The sequence below is a fragment of the Ctenopharyngodon idella genome, chromosome 10 (genome assembly GCF_019924925.1).
Source record: "Ctenopharyngodon idella isolate HZGC_01 chromosome 10, HZGC01, whole genome shotgun sequence".
In the NCBI taxonomy this organism is placed as follows: Eukaryota; Metazoa; Chordata; class Actinopteri; order Cypriniformes; family Xenocyprididae; genus Ctenopharyngodon; species Ctenopharyngodon idella.
The window spans coordinates 3,917,998-3,941,365 of record NC_067229.1 but is presented as its reverse complement, the minus strand read 5'-3'; the positions used below and the strand labels follow the sequence as shown (position 1 = coordinate 3,941,365).

The 23,368-nt window shown below is 35.9% G+C and overlaps 3 long non-coding RNA genes across 3 annotated transcripts; 1 reads left to right on the top strand and 2 right to left on the bottom strand.

The window, feature by feature from the left end:
- Window positions 1-4,034: 4,034 nt before the first annotated feature.
- On the bottom strand, window positions 4,035-8,562 carry LOC127519906 (uncharacterized). The gene is made up of 3 exons (XR_007931958.1): window positions 8,421-8,562; window positions 5,677-5,750; window positions 4,035-5,217 (listed from the first exon to the last, which is right to left on the bottom strand). It is a non-coding gene; the product is annotated as an uncharacterized LOC127519906 (long non-coding RNA).
- Window positions 8,563-12,093: 3,531 nt separating this feature from the next.
- On the bottom strand, window positions 12,094-15,829 carry LOC127519895 (uncharacterized). The gene is made up of 4 exons (XR_007931943.1): window positions 15,699-15,829; window positions 14,974-15,220; window positions 12,880-13,014; window positions 12,094-12,745 (listed from the first exon to the last, which is right to left on the bottom strand). It is a non-coding gene; the product is annotated as an uncharacterized LOC127519895 (long non-coding RNA).
- Window positions 13,005-19,903, top strand: LOC127519913 (uncharacterized). Its single transcript, XR_007931968.1, has 3 exons — window positions 13,005-14,329; window positions 16,208-18,016; window positions 19,130-19,903. It is a non-coding gene; the product is annotated as an uncharacterized LOC127519913 (long non-coding RNA).
- The last annotated feature ends 3,465 nt before the right edge of the window (window positions 19,904-23,368 follow it).

The window sequence follows — 23,368 nt, the reverse complement described above, 5'->3', positions numbered from 1 at the left end:
AACGTGACGAAGCGTCACTGCGTCATGGCGCTACAGTGCAGTCCAAACATTTACTTTCTCTTTGGCATCGACGCTGATGCAGAGGGGGGCCAGACAGCTATTGTGTATCAAAAGCTGCAATGATTTTTTTAGAAAAAGTGGGGAAAACGAAGCTTCTGTTTAGTTTTCCCTTATTGCTCTGGTATTTAATCAGTCATGGTAAGATATTTAATCTTATATTATTGTCTCTCTTATCTAATCACTTTATATTCGACAGGAATGTATTTATCGTTTGTATTTTGCAGTGTGTGTTTTTACTTGACTATTAAGACATTTATGCTTGAGGACATCCCACCCTACAGAAGCTCATTTCAGGGAGCCATTATTCAGACACACACACACACACACACACACACACACAAAGTCAGTGTATGAATATCAACAATGATGAAAAGCTTTGTGCTGCAGTGCATGCTGGGTTCCACTCATTGGGTGTTTCTCATTTCATCCTTGTTTCCTTATTGCGTCTCAGCTCCACCCTGATGTGAGGGAAGGATGCAAGTTAAGAAAATTAGATCGAAGGAAAGCTTATTTGTACATTGGAATATTTTTGATCACTCAAGTGTCGCTTGTTTTGTGATGTTCAGAGTTTATCCTTCAGATTGTCACAACACTGCTGGATCTCATGCTGTAGAGCCCAATTCTGTTCCTGGAAATCTAACTTCTTGTTTAGCTCAAACACTGATCCAACACAACTGAAGCAGCTAATTAAGATCTTCAGGAGCACATGATAATTACAGACAGGAGTGTTTGAGGGTTGGATCTGAACTCTGCAGGTCGATCTCCAGGTACAGGATTGAGCACCTCTGCTGTAAATCACTGATGTTCTTCTGCTGTTTGTTTGCATTATATTATGAATCCAAACATTTTTCTCTACTCACAATCTTTATGATCTGTAGAAAAACATTTTCACAGTATTTTCTTGTTGTATAATGTTGTTTAGCTCATAATGAACTGTTCATTTCTTCTTCAGGAGTGTCAGGTGTTGATACAGAAGAAGTGTCAGTGAAGGAGGGAGATTCAGTCACTCTAAACACTGGTGCTAAAACAAAACATCAAGGCAGAATTAGATGGTATTTTAATGACATTCGCATCGCTCAAATCAATAGAGATCTCAGTAAGATCTGTACAGATGTTCGGTGTAATGAAGGCACTGAGAGCTTCAGAGACAGACTGAAGCTGGATCATCAGACTGGATCTCTGACCATCACAAACATCACAAACACAGACTCTAGAAAATATAGATTGAAGATCACTGAAGTGAAAAGATCTTCAGTGTTTCTGTTCATGGTGAATCATTTTGTTTGAAAGCAAGTCACAAGTTACATTGTGTACTAAGTTATGCACAACCTCTCACAAATGTCTCCGTGGTTGCAAGGCACGCTCCCTGTGCAAGCAGGGGGTCACAGGCGGTGCGTAATATCATTGCGCCTGCTGCACCCATGGTACGGCAGCAAAGTTCCTTGATTATTACGCTGGAATGACAGTATAGTTCCTAGCTATATCGGCCTAGAAAATCGCAACTTTTCATTTTCCGTCGGTCTTAGTACATGATGTAACTACAGAAGAGAAAATATGGAAACTCTTTGGTCATTTTTGAGCGAGATGCTAATGGTCTAATCAGATTCAATGAACTATGCTAAGCTATGCTAAAAGTGGTACCGCCAGACCCGGAGATCGGCTGAATGGATTCGAAAATGGTAAAACTCAACTGTTTGAAAATGAGCCTATTTTCAAAAAAAGTGGAGTGTTCCATTAAAGTGATATTTGTAGATTTAAATATAAATTGTAATCAGTATGGTTTAAACTTTAAAATGTTTAATTTTTCCATTGGTTTTCGGTTTTGACAGTTGGATTTGTTCTGGAACATATGATTGACAGTTTCCTCATCATATCATCTCTGTTAATCTTTTATAATCATCTGAATCTGTTAGTTCATACTCAGTGTTTTTTTATTTCATCAGGAATCAGAAGTGTAAATTAAAATATTAGATGTAAAATATATTTACAACACAAAATGTCTACAAATGTTGCTTTTCAGACTGAAAGTCAAGAGAGCATGTTTTATCTCTTTCATATGCAGATTTCATGTTATGTCCCAGATAGCAAGCCGCATCAAAAAAATGTTAAATCAATGTTAAAGGTGCCCTAGAATTGAAAATTGAATTTACCTTGGCATAGTTAAATAATTAGAGTTCTGTACATGGAAATGGCATACAGTGAGTTTCAAACACCATTGTTTCCTCCTTCTTATGTAAATGTCATTTGTTTAAAAGACCTCAGAAGAACAGGCGAATCTCAACATAATACAGACTGTGACGCAACAGTCGGGATCATTAATATGTACACCCCCTATATTTGCATATGCCAGCCCATGTTCAAGGCATTAGACAAGGCAGAATTAACGTCTGGATCTGTGCACAGCCGAAACAACATGCTTTATGCAGGTAAGCAAGCAAGGACAACAGCAAAAAATGGCAGATGGAGCAATAATAACTGACATGATCCATGATATCATGATATTTTTAGTGATATTTGTAGATTGTATTTCTAAATGTTTCGTTAGCATGTTGCTAATGTACTGTTAAATGTGGTTAAAGTTACATTTGTTTCTTACTGTATTCACGGAGACCAGAGCCATGTCGTTATTTTCATTATTAAACACTTGCAGTCTGTATAATTCATAAACACAACTCTTTATAAATCTCTTTATAAATCGCTTTAGCCACGGAGCACTATCAAACTCATTCAGAATCAAATGTAAACATCCAAATAAATACTATACTTACATGATCTGATATGCTGCATGACGAACACTTTGTAAAGATCCATTTTAAAGGGTTATATTAGCTGTGTGAACTTTGTTTATGCAATGTATTATAGAGTTGCAAGCTTGGGGGCGGGGAGCGCGAGCATTTAAAGGGGACACGCGCTGAATCGGCGCATTTCTAATTATGCCCTAAAATAGGCAGTTAAAAAAGTTGAATAATAAAAAATCTATGGGGTATTTTGAGCTGAAACTTCACAGACACATTCAGGGGACACCTTAGACTTATATTAAATCTTGTGAAAAAGGGTTCTAGGGCACCTTTAATGTGTTAACGTTAGCTGCACTGAATCAACATCATGTTTGTACCCGCAATTAAAGTTGAAAAAATGTTGAAATTTCATCCATAAATCAATGGTAATGACATTGAATCAATGTTACAATGTGATGTTGCTTTAACAACTCCACAAACAGAATTACCAGCTTCACTTATTACCAGACTGACTTTATTTCTGTCATTTCTGTTTTAAATAAAATAATAGTTTCATACTAGTTGACACATTAACATTGATTTAACATTATTTCTATCATTGCTTGCTATCTGGGGTGTCTTTCCTTCAAAACAAGATCCTTTCAGCTGTGGTTGGTTAACGCAACTGAGGTGTGTGCTCCATCCATCCCCTTCATTCCTCATCTGCTTCATTCAACAATAGACTGTGACTTTCCATTCATTATCACCCATCTCTCTGCTGCATTTCGGTTACCTGTTTATGCTGTCATTCAACTCTGTCGCTTCAATAAAACTTGTTTAACTGTTCTCCTGTTGTGCTCTCTGAGTCTACATATCGTTACAACTGTAGCAACTAGGGACCCAGACAGCAACATGGTGTGGCCCAGATCTGGCCCACATCTGGTACATGTGGATTACATGCGGACCAGATGTGGGCCGGATCTGGGCCGACACTATGTTGCTGTCAGGGGAGAATTATATGCAAACAGGTAAAAGTAATTGAAAAGAAAATAGAAGTAAATGGATAGCTGCAATTCACAGAAACCCTAATGCACTGAAACATGGTCTTGCTAAACTAGCCTGTGTTGTTAACTAGCCTGTTTGTTTGTTTGTTTATTTTACTATTATGTTTGGTTGATGACTATAACAAACTTTTGATATGTAGCCTATACAATGGTCACTTTTTAAGAATTACTAAGGATATTAACTTCATCAAAGCAAGTTTGCAAGTTTTTATTCTTTCAGCAGTAAACAGAAGTAATCAATCAAATCTGTACAAAAACTTGATGCCTTCACGCAAAAATTCACATACTCATGAACACAGCGATTATCATCAGATTGTTACTGAAAACTGAGGAGTCCATGGGTGAAAGTGACGGCGGTGAAATAGAGGAGCCAGAGAAGGCAAATGATGAGGTTCTAGCCAAGAATCTGTATATTTATTCCCTTGTTTCAGTCATTGGTTGGTGGTCATTAGCTGACATGTTTCCATCCAAAGTTGCGAATTTAACTCATGCATAAAATTGTAACATCACACAAAATATTTGCAAATAAAACATTTGTTTTCATCTACTGAGTCTAGAAGAACAAAATTGTCACTTCCTGATGAACTGGCATAAAATATCTCCGGTGTAATAATACCAGTGTGTGTGTGTGTGTATAGTAATTTTCGATTTTAATTTTCAATAGTAATTTTTGATGTGCATCGAGGAATTTATTTTAAATGTGTTTGCATCATAGTTTATGTGCATGTTTTGTGATCGGATAAAAATGTATCTGACTCAATTGCACATGCGCATTTGTAGAATTTATGTGCATCTTGGTGTTTACATCCAGGGGTTTTTTTTATGTGATATCCCAAAATGCCCATAAAAAATAGGTGGATTGAGCTATTGTCCTTACACAACTTTGTAAAGCTGCTAAGATCCTCACCTTTCCTTATCTCTGCTATACCCGTGACAAGGAAGAATAACAAATGTTCAGGGACAAACAAAGAAAACAAAATTAACAACACTTTTTTTTTTTTTTTTTTTTTTTTTCCCGGAGGTTTACGGTTAATGATTTTGTTAATGAAAATAAATTTACATCTGCATTTTAAGCTCAAGCTTCTGCTACTGTCTCCATCTGTAAATGTTGCTGGCACCAGTGCCACTACTCTGAAATGTTATAGTCTGGAGCCCTGTTCTAAAAAAGGGTGTAAGATCAAGAATAGTTCCTCTTAGAAACTCCTCTTGCTAGAGCTGGAAATAACTACTGAAACTAGCAGAGTTTATCTGCAGGATTATATGACATCATGGACATGAGAGCGATGACACAGATCTGATACTAGAAAAAGATTGAAGATTGATCATCTTCTTATGGCAACCGGTGCATACTCCACCTGTTCTTCTTCTTTAATATCCTGTATAAAAAAAAAAAAAAAAAAAGAGATGAAAATTCTAAAAATGAGAAATGTGACCCTCTTAGATTGCTTGTGACAGCATTTGACTTTCTGACTTCAGTGATTTGCATGAATATACAATATAGTGAAGTAATATCAAATTAGACACTAAAAATCTGATTTCATGTGTGATTTTACTGTCAGATGGTTTAACAGTGAGTTTCTGCTAAAACAATGTTCAGTGCACTAAAAGTGGGTAAAGTAGAACTTAATACTTTTGTATTGGGACTAAATGAAACATTTATGATGAAATAACTAATTGGATCGTGGATCTATACCTCCCAACATGCTTTTCATAGCACTGCATTAGGAGAGTAAATGTTGAAATTAAGTAAATACTGTAAAATGTAGAAAAATAAATTACTTGATTTTTTCTGGAACTATGTTCGTTGGCAGAGCAACTTGAACTAGGAATCTTACCGATTTCTGTGTTTTTCTCTTGTGGAATGCTGGTTCAGCGTAAGTGATCTCTTCTGCACGAGTCTGAACTGTGTCTACAAAAACAATAATAGATGCATTAACAATAAAACAATCTTAACAGACCGTTTTATTTTGCAACATGTTATTATTAGGGCTGTCAACGATTATGCTTTAATGTATGCGTTTAAATATTATGTTTAGACAGCATGAACACATTTAATTAACTTAACATACACAGTGGCCCGGTTTCACAGACAGGGTTTAGCCTATAAACCAGGATTAGGTCTTAGTTCAATTAGGATATTTAAGTAGCTTTTATAAACGTACACTAGAAAAATGCATTACTGGTGTGCATCTTGAGACAAAACAATGAAACTGACATATTTTAAGATCTGTTAGTACAAGTTGCTTTCAATTAAAACAGATCAAACATGCATTTGGGATGTGTGGGACTAGCTTAAAGGATTAGTTCACTTTCAAATTAAAATTTCCTTATAATTTACTCACCTTTATGTCATCCAAGATGTTCATGTCTTTCTTTCTTCAGTCAAAAAGAAATTAAGGTTTTTGATGAAAACATTCCAGGACTTTTCTCCATATAGTGGACTTCAATGGACTCCAAATGGTTGAAGGTCAAAATTACAGTTTACAGCGATCCCAGACAAGAAATAAGAGTCTTATCTAGAGAAACCATCGCTCATTTTCTAAAAAAAAAAAAAAAAAAAAAAAAAAAAAAAAAGTATACATTTTAACCATAAATGTTCATCTTGAACTAGCTCTCTTCTTCTTCTCTATTAGAATTCCAGCAGTGTAGACACTGCTAAGTGTATTACTTCCCCTTCACAGGTCACAGTTTGAACTAAATTGTCATAGACAATATGCTAGTGCAAGTATATAGCAATTAGTTCAAACTTTGACCTGTGGAGGGCAGTAATACACTTAGCAGTGTCTACACTGCTGGAATTCAAATAGAGAAGAAGAAGAGAGCTAGTTCAAGACGAGCATTTATGATCAAAACGTAAATATACATATTTTTTTTAGAAAATGAGTGATGGTTTCTCTAGATAAGACCCTTATTCCTCATCTGGGATTGCTGTAAACTCGATTGAAGTCCACTATAAGGAGAAAAATCATGGAATGTTTTCATCAAAAACCTTAATTTCTTTTTGACTGAAGAAAGAAAGACATGAACATCTTCGATGACATGAGGGTAAGTAAATTATCAGGAAAATTTGATTTGAAAGTGAACTAATCCTTTAAGCCTTGTCTGTGAAACCGGGGGAGTAGGCTATGTCTTTATCATTAAACTTAAAGAGACATTACTTAAATATAATTTATAAATGAAATGCATACAGAATATTTATCACAGACATTAATTTTAGTTTCATTATCATGTTCAATCCAAAAACTGCGTCGTAGTATTCATAAGATTATAACTGCGGTATTATGCATGAGGAAGTATCACTTCTGTTGTTTCTGTCTCTTTGCCTGTTGTTGTCATTCAGAGACATGGGTCAGAGGTGCTCGTTTCCTCTGTCCGACGCGACCAGAGCAGACGTTTTGGTGCAGGCGGTTTGTTTTGCTGTTGTCCACCAGCACAAATAGAAAATATGTTCGCATGAGATCACATTACAGCGGAGAATTAAAATGTAACAAAAGTGCTTCTCATTCTCCTCTACCTGCTCTGCATTCGGACAAGTGAGTCATGTGTGTGTTTCCCATGAGTGTTTTTTTTTTTTTTTTTTTTGTATTTTGCCAGAGCTGGAGTTTGACTACGAACACGGAAAATACAATTGTTAATATACACGCGGTGACCGGTTTCAGCGCGGAGCTCCGTGATGAGTTTAACAACACTTGCCACGTGGATCATAAATCATACAGACTGAAGTATGCGTATTTCACACACTCCCCGGCACCAAACATGAACCAGCACAGTGTATGCACACATATTTCATCATGTCTTATTCAAATGAAATATATGTGCAAATATGGACACTGTTGGTGTACCTGAACGCGATGACACAATAGATTATTCTAATACACGAAAGACGATAATTTAGACTGAAGATTCAAAGAAGGATGGACAAAAAAAAAAACAAAAAAAAAAAAACAGATGTCTTTATTCTTTCTGTGTTAAACGGACGTCAAGACTGTAGTGCTCATAAACATAATTAAATATTATTAGACCTTTTAAATGTTCCTTTGCTTTGCATTTGTCCCTTGTGCTTGGGAGTTAATTATTCTGTATAATGAATGTGTTGTAGGTCTGTGTTTCATTGGTTCTCTCCCCTCTTCCTATCTTCAATACTCCCACTTTTCCAGAGCTTTACACTCCCATTTTCTCAGACTTCGAGATGGTACTCACTGCAGAACACGAGATCCAGGTGCGAGGTTGGATCCAGATCCAACTCCTCCCACTTTACATATTGCTAACTTACCCGTCTCCACCTACTGGATATGGATCCTGGATCTCGTGTTTTGCAGTGAGGAGCTACTGAACATTTCCAGCTCTGAGGTGTGAACGACCAGGCTAAAAAAGCGGGGGTTTCACAGTTAGCCAGCAATAGCATGAACTCTTACCAAGTCAATAAATAAGTCTAACAGTAGGATACAAATGAGCCACTAATACTATGTTTTCCCCATTAAACACATATATGAACAGAAACTTGTCAGCACTGCCCCACAATTGATTTTTTGATAAAATATTTTACAGCTGAAAAGCATGTCATTTAGGTAACACTTACCTTCTTGATCAGTTTTTCTACATTTCTTGCTGATGCAGAAGATCCCAAAGACTGCAGCAACAATCAACAGAGATCCAGCAGCAGCAGCAGCAGAGATCAACGCTAACAGAAAGACTGGACGATGAGAAGGAGAGTGTTTGTCCAGTGCTGTAATGACACTAATATCAAACTCTGCTGTACCTGCACATGTGTGACAGAGTTGAGTGATGTCCAGATGTTGAGTCTGGTTGCTGATGGGATTGTTCAGCACACAGCTGTAGGTGTTTTTATCCTGATATTCCACCTCCAGAGGTAGAGAGAGACTGATGCTGAGATCAGACACACTGATGCTGGACAATAAACTGTTTCCTTTGTACCAGGAGAGAGTCACATGACCCACATTCACAGCTGAACACACCAATGAACAATTTGATGATGATGATGATGATGATGATGATGATGAAGAACATTGTGAAGAGTTACTGCTGATGACAGGAACAGGCAGACGAGCTGAAAAACATGGAAAAATAAACAGATATATGGATACATTTACACAACAGTTTTCAGTTCAGTGTGTTAAATGAGTGTTTGTACATTCTGTTACCTCAAAAAAAAAAATGATGCAATGATTCAAAATGTTGATATAAAACAAGCTTACAGTATGTAAAGGACAGGACAAATGATCTCTACTCACTATAGACAGAAACACTGAATGTTTTATTTGTCAGTTTCACTCCTCTTATCTCTAGTTTATAAACTCCATCATGTTCAGGTGTGATGTTTGTGATGGTCAGAGATCCAGTTTGATTGTCCAGCTTCAGTCTGTCTCTGAATCTCCCACCAGTACCATTATATGTGTTAAAGATTTGGTTCTTTTCCTTCATTTTGGCTATGAGAGAGTTTTCAGCTCCATATTTCCACAGTATGTCATCTTCTTCATCTCTTTCAGTAAGATCAGTGTATAAAGTGACAGAATCTCCCTCCATCACTGACACTGAATCACCAAACACACCTGGAGAACATGAAGAGGTTTTGTTGGTTTATAAATCCTGAAATCAGCTGTAGTTTTTATTATTTTCATGTGAGCTGAAGAACATTCACAACAGCAGCAGAGACACAAAATGACAGGTGAGACTGATGAACAGACGTGTGTGTGTGTGTGTGTGTGTGTGTGTGTGTGTGTGTGTGTGTGTGTGTGTGTGTGAACCTTGATCTTTAATTTGTTTTAAAGTTACCTGCTGTACAGTAAAATCAATGTGTAAAGTTATATAGTTTAATTGTGCTGGATATTTAACTCACTGTTTTATCACCGTCTCTCATGCTCTCAGGGTTACTGCACATTTTGAGTTTTGTAGCTGTATTTATAAAGTTATATATTTTTAGAAATTTATTTTTTAAAGGATAAAAACGGCCTGATATTTGAAAGCAACTCCAAGGAAAGTTTTGGCTTTCTGAGCCTCCATGCAGATCATAAACAGAGACTTTTTCACTAGAAATTTCCATTATTTCCCATGGCTTTTAACAATATTATGTTTTTGACATTTCTAGACCTGGAAATTTCAGTGTCTTCAACAGAGACCTGAATTCAAAGTAAGCAGATCTCACAATATTCATGATTCATTTGATACAGATATAGCCAATGAAAATATAATATGCAGCAGCTTTTTCACTAAATTAAACCAAATATATACTTACCAATCAGTCTCCAGCAGCACAAACAGAACAAAACAAACATGTGAAACATTTTCTTCCGTCTGATGAAACTGTGTTTAAAACACTCATGCTGGTGTGAATCCTCCCACGACAGTCTGACCTTCCTAGTTTCACTTGCTCATTTGCATATGAAAAAATGTTATAGCTCTGTTATTAATTTAACTGTTCTAAATGGATTCTTTATTAATAATATAAATAAAACAGCGATAATAAAAACGGCAACTGTGGTTGCCAGAACTTTACCGTAAAAAATACGGTAGCAGCGTTTTAGGTTAAGGGACAGCACTTAGTTTACTGTTTATTTTACAGTTCAAAACCATATAATTTAAAGGTTTATATTGTAATAATTCATAACGGTACATTTAATGTAATTTTACGGTAAAATACCATTGAATTTACTGGTTTTGGAAGTGAAAAATTATGTCATTGTATAATTTACACACCAGTGATAATGATGATGAACATTGTGAAGAGTCTCCACTGAAGACAGGAAACAGACCGCAGCAGGTTTCAGTTTGACTCAGAAGATGAACTTCAGTAAAACTGCTACTGTGAGATGGCAGACAGGTTTAACTATAGCCTATTTATTTATATATACAACAAATTTTAAATCACTCGGTGTTGAATTATTAATTGTTTATTCCAGAACAGTACTACACATGAATCTACAGTGTTTTCGATAGGAGCATGTAAGGGAACAGAAAGATCAATTCTCTTTTCGTAAATACACAAAAAAAAAATCATAAACTCAGCAGTAAAAACATGAATCAGCATCTTAAATGCTTCACAAAAGGCACAATGTTACAGGTTACAACACATTTGTTACAAGGAAGTACAAAGAAAAACATGGCTCTGTTGGTGCCCTAAGCGAGATTTTAGATAGCGGCCCACTAAATAAAGAAATAAATACTTATCTTACATATACAGTATGAACTGTAAATTACTATGATATGAACTTCATATATATATTCATATATATTCAATATGAAGTAAATAGTCATAAACAACTAACAAATCTGTAAAAAAAAAAAAAAAAAAAAAAATGAATCACAAGAATTAAACAGCAAATCATTTAATTAAACTTAAATGATTGCAATTCATGTACTAGTCATGCTTTCTTTTAAAAGAAGACACCAGTTTTTTGGTCAAGTAAAAAAAAAAAAAAACAGAAATCTAAATTTATTTTAAAGAAAATACACTGCACTTAACTTGCAGTTTAAAACAAGAAAAATGGCCCCTATTCCAAAAGATAGTTTAAGTGGCAAAAGCTAATGGTAAAACTTATACCTATAGGAGCTGCATAATCATGCATAATTAAAGGGTTAGTTCACCCAAAAATGAAAATAATGTCATTAATTACTCATCCTCATGCCGTTCCACACCGTAAGACCTTCATTCATCTTCGGAACACAAATTAAGATATTTTTGTTGAAATCCGATGGCTCAGTGAGGCCTCCATAGGGAGCAATGACATTTCCTCTCTCAAGATCCATTAATGTACTAAAAACATATTTAAATCAGTTCATGTGAGTACAGTGGTTCAATATTAATATTATAAAGCGACGAGAATATTTTTGGTGCGCCAAAAAAAAAAAAAAAATTATTTAGTGATGGCCAATTTCTAAACACTGCTTCATGAAGCTTCGGAGCGTTATGAATCAGCGTGTCGAATCAGCGGTTTGGAGCACCAAAGTCACGTGATTTCAGCAGTTTGGCGGTTTGACAAGATCCGAATCATGATTCGACACACTGATTCATTATGCTCCGAATCTTCCTGAAGCAGTGTTTTGAAATCGGCCATCACTATGTAAGTCGTGGGGTTTTTTTGGCGCACCAAAAATATTCTCGTGGCTTTATAATATTAATATTGAACAACTGTACTCACATGAACTGATTTAAATATGTTTTTAGTACATTAATGGATCTTGAGAGATGAAATGTCATTGCTGGCTATGCAGGCCTCACGGAGCCATCGGATTTAAACAAAAATATCTTAATTTGCGTTCTGAAGATCAACGAAGGTCTGTAATAAGTGAGTAATAAATGACATTATTTTCATTTTTGGGTGAACTAACCCTTTAACATATTATAGCTTTGACATCTAATGACGACATCTGGTGGGCTTTTTGTGCTGCTAATTGCCAGAAGACCAGAAGAACTTCATTCCATGGTGAGTAACCTTGGATAATCTAACATATAATATAATTTTAATAAACTGTTCTACACATATAATATCAAAGTAATGTTTATATATAATGAAGCTATAATTGTGAGTCGGCTGACCTAGGCTGCATTCCACTCCAAATTTTTATGCCCTTCACTCGCTAACTTCCCTCCGTCTCGTGGACTCGGATGTGTGTCACTGATTGCTTCCATTGCATGAGTGCCCACTACTGACAGAACTCGTGCATAAGGTTTAAATGAAACGCACTAAGCCCTTGATCACTTTGAATTCACTATGGAGCTGATTTATTATTTAAACCCCTTTTCTACTTATGAATTTGTTTTATTCACCATTCTTGACCAATGAGTGATAGGACAATTTATTTGAAACATATTTGAAACATTAAAAAAAAAAGTGTAATGAAAAAACAAACAAGAAAACGCCAGGAGCCTCCTCAAGTAAGCGTACTCTAAAAGAGGGACAGATTGACAGAAAGAGAATAAAAAGGGGAACAGACAATGACACATATGGTTAGTCAGATAGATCTCAGCAATACGATAACATGAATGGTAACTCTGTTAAATGTTAACATTTGTAACATACCTTTGGTAGAACTTGATTGCTTTCAGGCCCGCTCTTTTCTTCCCCCATCTCTGTCCGAAGCGAGCTGCAGCCGTCTTTTGATGATCTTTTCAATCTCTTCATCTGCTGCACTGGCAGTACTTGCACTTCTTTGCACTGATTTAAAAAAAAAGATCAATCGCAATACTATAGACTGTTACAAATCCAGTTTATTTGCCACTGCAAGACATCTTTACACTGCAAAGGTGGAACAGAAGTTGTATCTGACATGGCATTTATGCTCATTTACACATATTTAAAGCTGTTCATGTACATGTATTTACACAAAAAATGCATAATGCGAATAAAAAACAACTCATTAGAGAGTGAAGCTGCAATATCGTCACAAAATCATTATTGTTGATTAATATTGCTCCTGATATTGTAAAAGTGATCATTAGCTACTGATGTTTCTGTAGTGGAAAAAGCATGTCATCTTCTACAGACAAAGCAATAAAAATAGTTTTTGAGTTTAGTAGAAAATTAAGACTTCACATTGGTTAGTTTAGTAGCTGGTGTCCTGCAGATTGTAGCTCAAACCAACTCCTGCCTGGAAGTTTTTAGTAATCCTGGAGAGTTTGATTAGCTGATTAGGGTTGCTGTGTCCGAAATCGCCCCCTATACCCTTAAATACGGCAATATTTGAGGGGACAGCCATTTGTAGTGGTGTCCGAAACTATAGTGGACGATGTTGAGTGCACTCATTCAATACCATAATGCACTGTGAGAGTCGCGCGCTGAATGAATTCCCGTGTCTCGCCAGGAGATGGCGCCCGCAGCTGAATCAATCATCCATTCATTTTCCAAACCGCGCTGGTCCAACATAATATCATACAGGTATAAATTCCTTTTTAATTGATCATTAAATCGTTTAATTAAGGTTGGTTTATACATGTTAGTTTCCATGGCAGAGTTCAACATAAATATTCATTAATACTGGACCTACCAGTTTGCTACGTTTCAAATTATTATTAAACGCAGCAGATAAGGGAAAGGAAAAAAATATTATATAAATAGGAATTCAAAAAAAAAAAAAAAAAAAATTATAGGGAAATGATATTATGTTTAAGTTTATGGTTCACTGCTCAACCTAAACTGGTCTGGGTGTGTCCAAAACTCACCTAAAATCAGACCAGTACTTATGGTCCGTAATTGGGCCGAATGTGGCTTAATGTGCCAGGCCAAATCCGCACATCCAAAGCCTAGCTAAATCTGGCAACCATTACTGGGCCAGAGCTGTCAGAACACAGTGAGCCGACACCGACGCGCTAATACCTGGTAGTGTTGCAACATGTAGGGAGTCACCCGGCTCATCACTACAACTGCGTCTCCAGTAAAGCAGAACAACAACACTTTTATTTGGAGTGTTGAGTGTTGAAAATGAAGCTTCTCTTTAATTTGCTCGCGGTGATCTTGTTTTTACTCGACCAGGGTAAGATACTTATCTCTCTCTCGATCAACGATAAAAACAAACGACGAAAGTTTGCTCTAATCATTTTGTTTAATAGAAAATCGTTACGCGTATAGGGTGTGATAAAATGTGGACATACACTGATTTTTAAGGTTTTAGATGCATTTCTGAGGATACAATAGAGGTTTGCCAAAAAACATAAACTATTGGCGCCAGAGATCTGTATGGTTTGCTTGATGTGAAATCAATGCAATGATGTGAAAAGGGGGAACAGCGAGGTAAAAAATAATGTAAATGGGGGTCCCTGTGAGCTAGTATTCATGTGTAGCTAAAAGTAATAAAGTATTTTAGTATAGGCTACCTTGTAGTAAAAGTATACCTTGAATATAATGTGTCACTTTGGATCTGGCATAAAATGTTTAAAAAGCGTTATTTATATGGGATATTTAAACAATAGGAGTGCAGTGCTGCTTTAAAGTTTGTGAACCCCTTGCAGAATCTGCAAAATGTTAATTATTTTAACAAAATAACAGGGATCATACAAAATACATTATTTAGTACAGTCCTGAATAATCTATTTTACATAAAAGATGTTTACATATAGTCCACAAGACATACAAGATATATATATATATATATATATATATATATATATAATTACTTACCTTTCATTCTTAAATCTGTGTGTTGTTACCTGGATTATCCATGGCTGTTCTTCAGAAATCTTTAAGTGTTAAGGAGGTGAAGAAGGATTGTATTCTAAGGTGATTCTAATGTCTCTAGCCTTCCTCTTGGTGTGTCGATCAGAACACAGGAATGGATCAAGGCAATCAGATTAAATCAAAGGGATTTATTGAACACTGAAGATGTACATGAGTGGGAGGTCGAGAATCTGTGGGTAGATGTGTGGCACTACAATGAAGCATAAATAAAGAAATAATCAGCATAAAATGTCTTGACTGTTATATAAATTAAATCACATTACACATCAAATTCCACTATAAAATGCTGTAGTATACATAACTACAATATAGAGTATTAACTTCAGTGGAAAAATACTATGTAGTATGGCGCTGTCATCATTTATGTAAACATAATCGGCACGTTGAAACCGAAAGTGTCCGTATACTGGCAATAAAGATCACACAGCGCACTATACAGTACTCCCATATAAACTTGACATGAATAACATAGTATCATTGTAACATGAATAAACATATACGAAACAGGGTGAAGATATCACAATCTGCAATGATGTAATCGTGAACACACAGCGCGTGAACGCGCCGAACGCGCTAGTTTGATTAACTCAATAATAATGGAGAAATGCAAATTTGAATCAAATACTACGATTAATAAAGATTATGTAATGATTAGAACGGGTACTCACAATCAGTCATAGACGCACACAATAACACAAAAATTGAGGTTATTTCTCCCAGTCTCAGTCAAGTTTGTCTCTTGCTTCATTCCGCTGCATCATAGATGATGATTGACACGTGAGCTAAGTCCCGCCTTTCCAACATTAAGGTCCTGCAGATTCTTTAGTTTTCCAGCATGTTTTGCATGTAAACTTTTGAACCGGGGAATTTTTATAAATTCAGCTATTCTATTGTTTTGTAGACTATATACATAAATATCTCTGATCCCTCTTACTTTGTTAAAATAATTAACATTTTGCAGATTTTGCAAAGGGTTCACAAACTTTCAAGCAGCACTGTTTATATATATGAAAAACATGACATTTTCCACATACATTTCTGAATTAATGTAGCCCAGCTTATTAATGTTATCTGATCATTTAACAAGAACCATCTGAACATCTGAGAGAGAGGTCAGAGGTTTAGAAACAAAAAAGTTGTTATTGTTTTCATCAGCAACTGTTGGTTTGTGTTTCAGGTGTTACTGCTGCTGAGCTAGAACACATCGAGTGAGAAAAGGGAGAAACTGTCACTTTACATACTGGTGTAATAAGAAAACCAAGTGATGTGATCATCTGGTATTTTAATGACAATGTTGTTACTCCCACGAAAACCTGTACAGATGTTCAGTGCAAAAATGGCGATTGGAGATTCAGAAACAGGCTGGAGCTGGATCATCAGACTGGATCTCTGACCATCAGAGACCTCGCATTCACAGACTTTGGAGTTTTTAAACTAAAGATCAACAGCAGCGTCAAAAAGAGTTTCAAAGTTAATGTCAATCATGAGTACCATTTAGTCATTGAGTGCCTTCTTTTGCAGTTTAAAGACCTGGGTATACTTAGTTTTTTTTTATGCGTACACTAGTGTACGCGCACAGTCAAATGCACAGCCTTGCAAAGTATACTTCATTTGACTCGTACACATAGACAGGCATTTGATGCATCTCTCACCACGAGTTACAACCCATATAAACATCTTTGTATTCTTTCATGCTAGAGTTGTACAAATGAGGGTACTTTCTAACCTCTTCACACAATCTCTCGTCTATATAGGCCTCTATCGCGCTGTAGCTTGCATGCATTCCGGTCTGTTCTGTTTATGCAGTTTTTCTTTGACTACCTTGTGAATCGACGCCCCCAGGGCACAGTTGCCACCTTGTGGATAAACTAATTACCGCAAAAACAATCAAATGCACGTGTGCGACTTGCCTGTACAAGTACGCACGGTTACAAAATCTGGTGGTGCTCGTACAGTACACGAATACTCCTCTGATGACGAAATTCGCGTCAGGCGTACTGTACGCTGACCCTCGCGTACACGCAAAAAGTGAACTATACTTTGGGCTTTAGGATGCAGTACAATAATTTTATACCTACACTGTGGCCTGTTTGACAAATTAAGTCATGACTCAGAATTAAAATAGAATTTAGATAATCTTAATTACCTATACATGCATGTAAAGTTACACGATTTTCACAACAAATGTGCTGTTTTTAAGACTTTCAAGTCAATACACCATCAATCCTTCTTCCAAAACGTGTTTTTGTTTTACCCTGATTCATTATGGTAAGCCTATTATAAGTGTTTATATTTTAGACCTGTCAGGATGCTTTTCGTGTAAAATTCCAAAATATGAGTAAAAATCGTATCGTTATCCCCATGAATGAAATTTGAAATGTGGGTCTTTTATGAAGTGAATTTTACATAAAAAGCTGTTTTTTAAAAACCTATTTAAAAAAAAAAAAAAAAAAAAATATATATATATATATAGTAGTCAACATTTGAAGTGGATCAAAAAAGTTAATCAAAGTTGTCCTAAGAACTAAGTTGCCTGAGTGTATACCCCAAACAAAGACCGCATAAGGGTTAGCATTGACAAAGTAGAAAGGTGTAATTATCAGTCTAATTATCAGTAAAATCAGTTATCAGTCAATCACTTGTAATAATGTCTGTCTGTCATTTCAGCTCCAGATCTGTCTTCAAGAACTGTAACAGCAATATATGCTGGCATGTTTGCTAGTGTTGTTGCTTTTTATTTTGTTGTCTGTGTTTCTGTTATGCTGGTGGCTGTAATCATAACTGGTTGTGTGATTTACTGTTGCCACGGAAAAGGAGAGAATGGCAAGTATTACACAAGCAATATGTGATTTATTGTGCTAAATGTTTTAAGTAAAAATGTGGAGATTCTGTATGCATTTTTATTCTAATTTACCAAAGTAATGTGTGTTTAATTGAGTTTGTTATTATTGTTTAAACAGACATCAGGATACAGCGCAATAATTAGGTAAGATGCTATGAGCACCGAATCTGTCTGTTTGCAAACACAGATTTAGGAGACAACACTTATTCAGACTTAACATTAACAAGAACTGACAGAGAACTGAACAGAACCAGGGGTATAAATACACGGGTAACAAGAGAACTCAATTAGACACAGGTGGCGATAATCAGTAACTAAGGGAACAAACTGGCACACACTAGGAAACTAGAGGTGCGTCTCAATCAGCTCCCTAGTTCAGTAGTCAGGGCACTGATCAGGGAGTCGGACATTTTAAGGGCTGTCTCAATCGCAGAATCCTTCCAGGGCACTGAAACGTTTGCTCCCTAAAAGGTCCCACAATGCACCATGAAAACCAGGGAGCATCGATGCTCACTATGCTCCCTTAACGGAAGTTCTGAAGCATGAAACTTAAATCACGTGAGCCAACACACTACACATAATGACGCGCAAAAGATATTTTTAAAAATACAAACCATTTTTTAATTATATTTCAGCATAAACATACATCTTTAAACAGGTAATGAACATAATCTAGTCAACATTTTTAATTTATGTACAGCTGAAATGTTACACGTATATGTAACAAGCAAAGTATTTATCATAATGTACTTTAAATAACATTCAAGTAATGTCTGAAAGATATAGGCTCTGTTGTTGTTCATAAATACCAGTAGTGATGTTGTACAATGAGGATGTTGTCATTTCGCCGGGAATAGAGTCATAAGTGTCCCAATTTGTAGTGAATCAGCATCCTTCACTGTCCTTACCAGAGCTCGAGAGCTGATTGAGACGCACCATAGGTCAGCTTACAATGACTGGGAACACAGGCAAACAGGAACAGGGAAAATGGAACCAAAAACACAATGAAACTAAACAGACATAGAAATAACCCTGTCAGGCTTAAATGCATTTACACAGCACTTTGAACAGTATACTTTGATACTAGAGGCTGAGGTGGGTCAGAGCAGGCATAACTTTTATGCAGCATTACATCTTTACACGGGATTGTGAGCAGGCACAGATCAGCCTTAACTCAGCTGTGTAAAGATGCCTTAAATACATCGTTTTAAAAATATATTTTTGTGTTTGTGTCATCTCAAACATGTTTTCTTGCAGGGGAATTACATACAAGACTCACCTCCTAATCAGGATGAAGCTTTATTGATGACTTCTGCTAATGTGACGTCCCTTAATCAAACTGAGATTGTGACATCACTCTAACACTAAAAGAACACATACAATAGAACTGACTGTGTTTACACAAATACCTGTTTAAGAGCAGCTGTCATTCAAATAACATGCAGGTACTGTTTTGAGTCTGCACTACCAACACTGTTGTCGTTACTGTTACAGTTACTGGAAGAGAGTGGTATAATGTTGCTGATGTACCTTCCAGGCTCTTTTTTTAAAACTAATTTACCATGATACCTTCATTGGTAACTGGATGCATAAAGGATACGGGCTGTGTTAAATATTGTTAATTCTTGTGATGTTTGTCAGGAGAAATAATGTCTACAAATGTGTGATGATTTCATAAAACACTTACATTTTTTTAATACTCTATTTTATAGTCTTTATTTAGTCTTCATATATTTGTTCGTTATTCATCTGTGAACAAAACATCTGTGATATTTATATGGGTGAACAGTATCTTTCAAAGTCTTTCCTTGTATACTCTGCTTGACCAGGCTTAATTGATGTTAAAATGCATTTTGCAGATACTTCAGCATTTTTTCCACAGTAGTTTTGCACCAATTTTGTTTTAGTCAGAGTGCCAGGTTTATTTAAAGAACTGGACATGGATGTTTGATTTTCACATTTAATTTAGATTTTCAGAAATATTGTAAGGCTGTCAAACGATACAAAATAAAAGTTTGAGTTTGCATAATATATGTGTGAGTACTGTGTAATTAATATGTATATATAAATATACACAAATTAATGTATATATTTAAAAGAAATATGTTATTTATGTGCAAAATATTTTTATCTATATATAATATAAATTATATAAAAAAATAAATAAATATACTTGTAAATATTTTTCAAATATATTCATGAATGTGTTTGTATTTGTATATACATAATAATTACACACAGTACACCCACATATATTAGGCAAACTCAAACTTTTATTTTGTATGTGATTAATCGCAATTAATCGTTTGACAGCCCTAAAATATTGTAAATGATTTTTTTGGATATTGGTTTTTAATTTTAAATAAAAATGCACTCTAAATACATATAGGGCAGTAACAGTTCATATACAATATTTTTTTATTCAATGGCAAGTCAGTCTTTTACAAGCATAAAATACTCCAAAACATTTAGTAAATGTTTTAGGACGTGACAGGAGCAGAAACAGCAGCCAATGGGAATCTGTGGAAAGAAAACTGGTGTTCCAGTTCATAAAATGGCAATCTTATATATTCATTTTTAAAAAGTTACACAAAAAACAGCGTTAGCTTGTGCCATCTCATCTGTCACGGTGCATTCACATGGGGTGTCGGCATTAACACTTCTCATTTACTTTGAATGTTGCCGAACTGAATTGTGGGTTTTGTCGCATGACTTCACTCGCGTTGCTCGTGGCAGAAGTTGTAGACTTCTCAACTTTTCAAGTGTTAACGCAGGTGTCGGCCAATCAAATCACAGGTGCTAGCCAATTGTGAATTCATGCAACACTAGAAAGTAATGTGATTGGTTGTTGTCACTATGATGGTCGTGTCAGCACAAGTTTCAGACACGTCCTCCGTCAAGTGTTGACACCGACACCCTGTATGAATGCATTTAAGTTTCAACCATCAAATAGCGCGATCACAGCTGCAACGCTAACGCAAAGGATTAACAGTGCTCCTATTATAGTCAGTGGAGCGCACGGCAACTTTGTTACATATTATCATCAGCTTGCCATAACATATGACAGCGACTTCACATCGTGTTTCAGCCCTGGTATCGCATTTGACGGCCGTGAAACGTCCATGGTGGCGCCACCACATTGTTAGCTTTGAGAGTAAATCCGGTGTATGCTGCGTTTGTAGAAGGCTAGCATTCCAAGCAGACTGCGGCGTACATGTAAACAAAAAAGGTAAAATGTGAGACTAATGACTTTTTCCTCTTTGTACAGTAATAATTTAATAGGAATACAATGTAATTTCATTCAGGAAGTTTTCTCTCAGATCAGAAAACAAAATGGCCGTTAAGTTCCTGTTTTAACCGGTTTGGCACAGAATACCCAGCACTGGGTAAGTATGTGAGGGGGTTCATCGACATTAAAAATGACCCAGCAGCTGAGGTAGAGAAAAACTACCCAGCACTTGGGTAAAAATATTAATAAAACCCAATAAAATTACCTACCAGGCTGAACCCAGAATTTGGGTTAAAAAAAATTACCAAGAATTTTTTAGAGTGTGTATTTTACTGAAGACGTGTAAACCCTCCTGTTCAAACCGCCCACTCTAAGCAGGACTCAGACCTGGATCCACAATCATGGGAGTTGGGCGCTCTAACAAGGAGGCTAAAGGCCGCAGTCTCGAGCATCAGTTGCTAGAGCGCCTCGTGATCAGGAGAGTGAGGTTTACACGCACAGCTCTTACCGGCCTATGTCCTCCTGAAGAGGTCACAAAAAGCCTGTGATAAATAACTCAAACCCTGGGTTGTTACGCCTGATCCAGGATCTGGGTAAAACAAAAACTACTCAAACCTACTCAACTACTCAAAACCCCAAAAGGCTCAACCCAGGACTTGGGTAGAAAAAATAACCCAAGAATTTTTTAGGGTGTAGGTATGATTAAAAGTCGAAATGGCTTGCCATATGAACACACCTGTAGGTAAATGGCACTGTGATTAACTCTATAAACTACAGATCAGCAGCAGCATCGTAAAAAGATTCAAAGCTACTGTCACTGCGTATGGTTAGTTATTCAATGCAGTGTCCTTTGCAGTTTTTGAATGTAGATCCATATTTATTTATTTTTTTACTCTTTGAAAATTTCAGCATTTCACAACAAATATGTTCTGCTTTCAAGACAGATGATATTAACATGAACAATGCATAATATTAGTCATAGTTTTCTCATGAACACTGACTTCCTGTTTCCCATTTATCAGTTGATCTCTAGCAACGCCTGCCTGTCATTACAGCTCCGGATCTGTCTTCAGGTACTAAGGGAGGATTATATGCTGTTGCTGTTGTGTTATTGCTAGTTTTCTTGTTGGTGTTGCTGTTATGCTGGCGACTGGAGGTGTAACTGCTTGTGCGATTTACTGTTGCCACATCAGATCTATATATCTTATAATCTTTATATCTTAATACTTCAGACTATATATGGCATTCAAACATGTATCTATCAGAAGATGACAGCAATTTGGTTAGTCAGGCTGAAGAATTATTAACATTGCACATTGTTAAAAATGTATTTTTGTGTATTAATGTGTAACTTAAACATGTTTTCTTGCAGGGGAATCATGTAGAAGACTCCTCCCCTAATCAGAATGACACTTTATTAACGACTGCTAAATGCAACGCCCCCTAATCGCACTGAGATTGAGACTGAGAGATCATTGTAACATTATTATTTATTTTAAAACTTTCATTGAAAGGGACATTGAAGAAAAAATTAAGAACAAGAGAAAAACAGATATCAAGATATCAGTGAACCACGCAAATCACGCTCACAGAGCATGTGTATAAATATGTAAATGAGCATTTTTGTTTCAGTCAAACAACATTCAGGTATTCAGGTTATGTTACTGTTGCTTTTACTGGAAAAGGCTGGTGTTCTTATGTTGCTAACACACCAGCCTTTTTAACTAATTTACCAGCACACCTCCCTTGGTCACTCACCAACCAGCAAATATATTAATTGATTTATTGATCAAGTTGACGAAACACTCTGGTGTTAAGCTACTGACAATACTTTCTGTGATGTTTGTCAGGAGGAATGTTACAGTACAGTTTGAAAGTTTTTTTTTTATAGTTTTCACATTTGTTCTGTAAACATATACATTTTCATTTTGGTTGAAATGTACAAAAATGAGTCACAACACAGCAGCATTAAATAAGATCCGATTCTCAACGGCTCGAGTCATGATTTAAATGATCATTACCTTTAACAGTAAAACAATAAAAAGTTATTATAGTGATATATACAACAGTAAAACCAAGGTGTGTGTGTGTATATATATATATATATATATATATATAATTAGCAAAGCAACAGAGGTGTAAAATAAGTCACTGAGTCATTCATTCATTCAAATCAATATGCTGTAAATAAAAAAAAATAAAAAAAACTGCAATTGTTACATTAAAGAGCTATATTTCTACCCAATTTTACCCTTAAATTTAGTTTT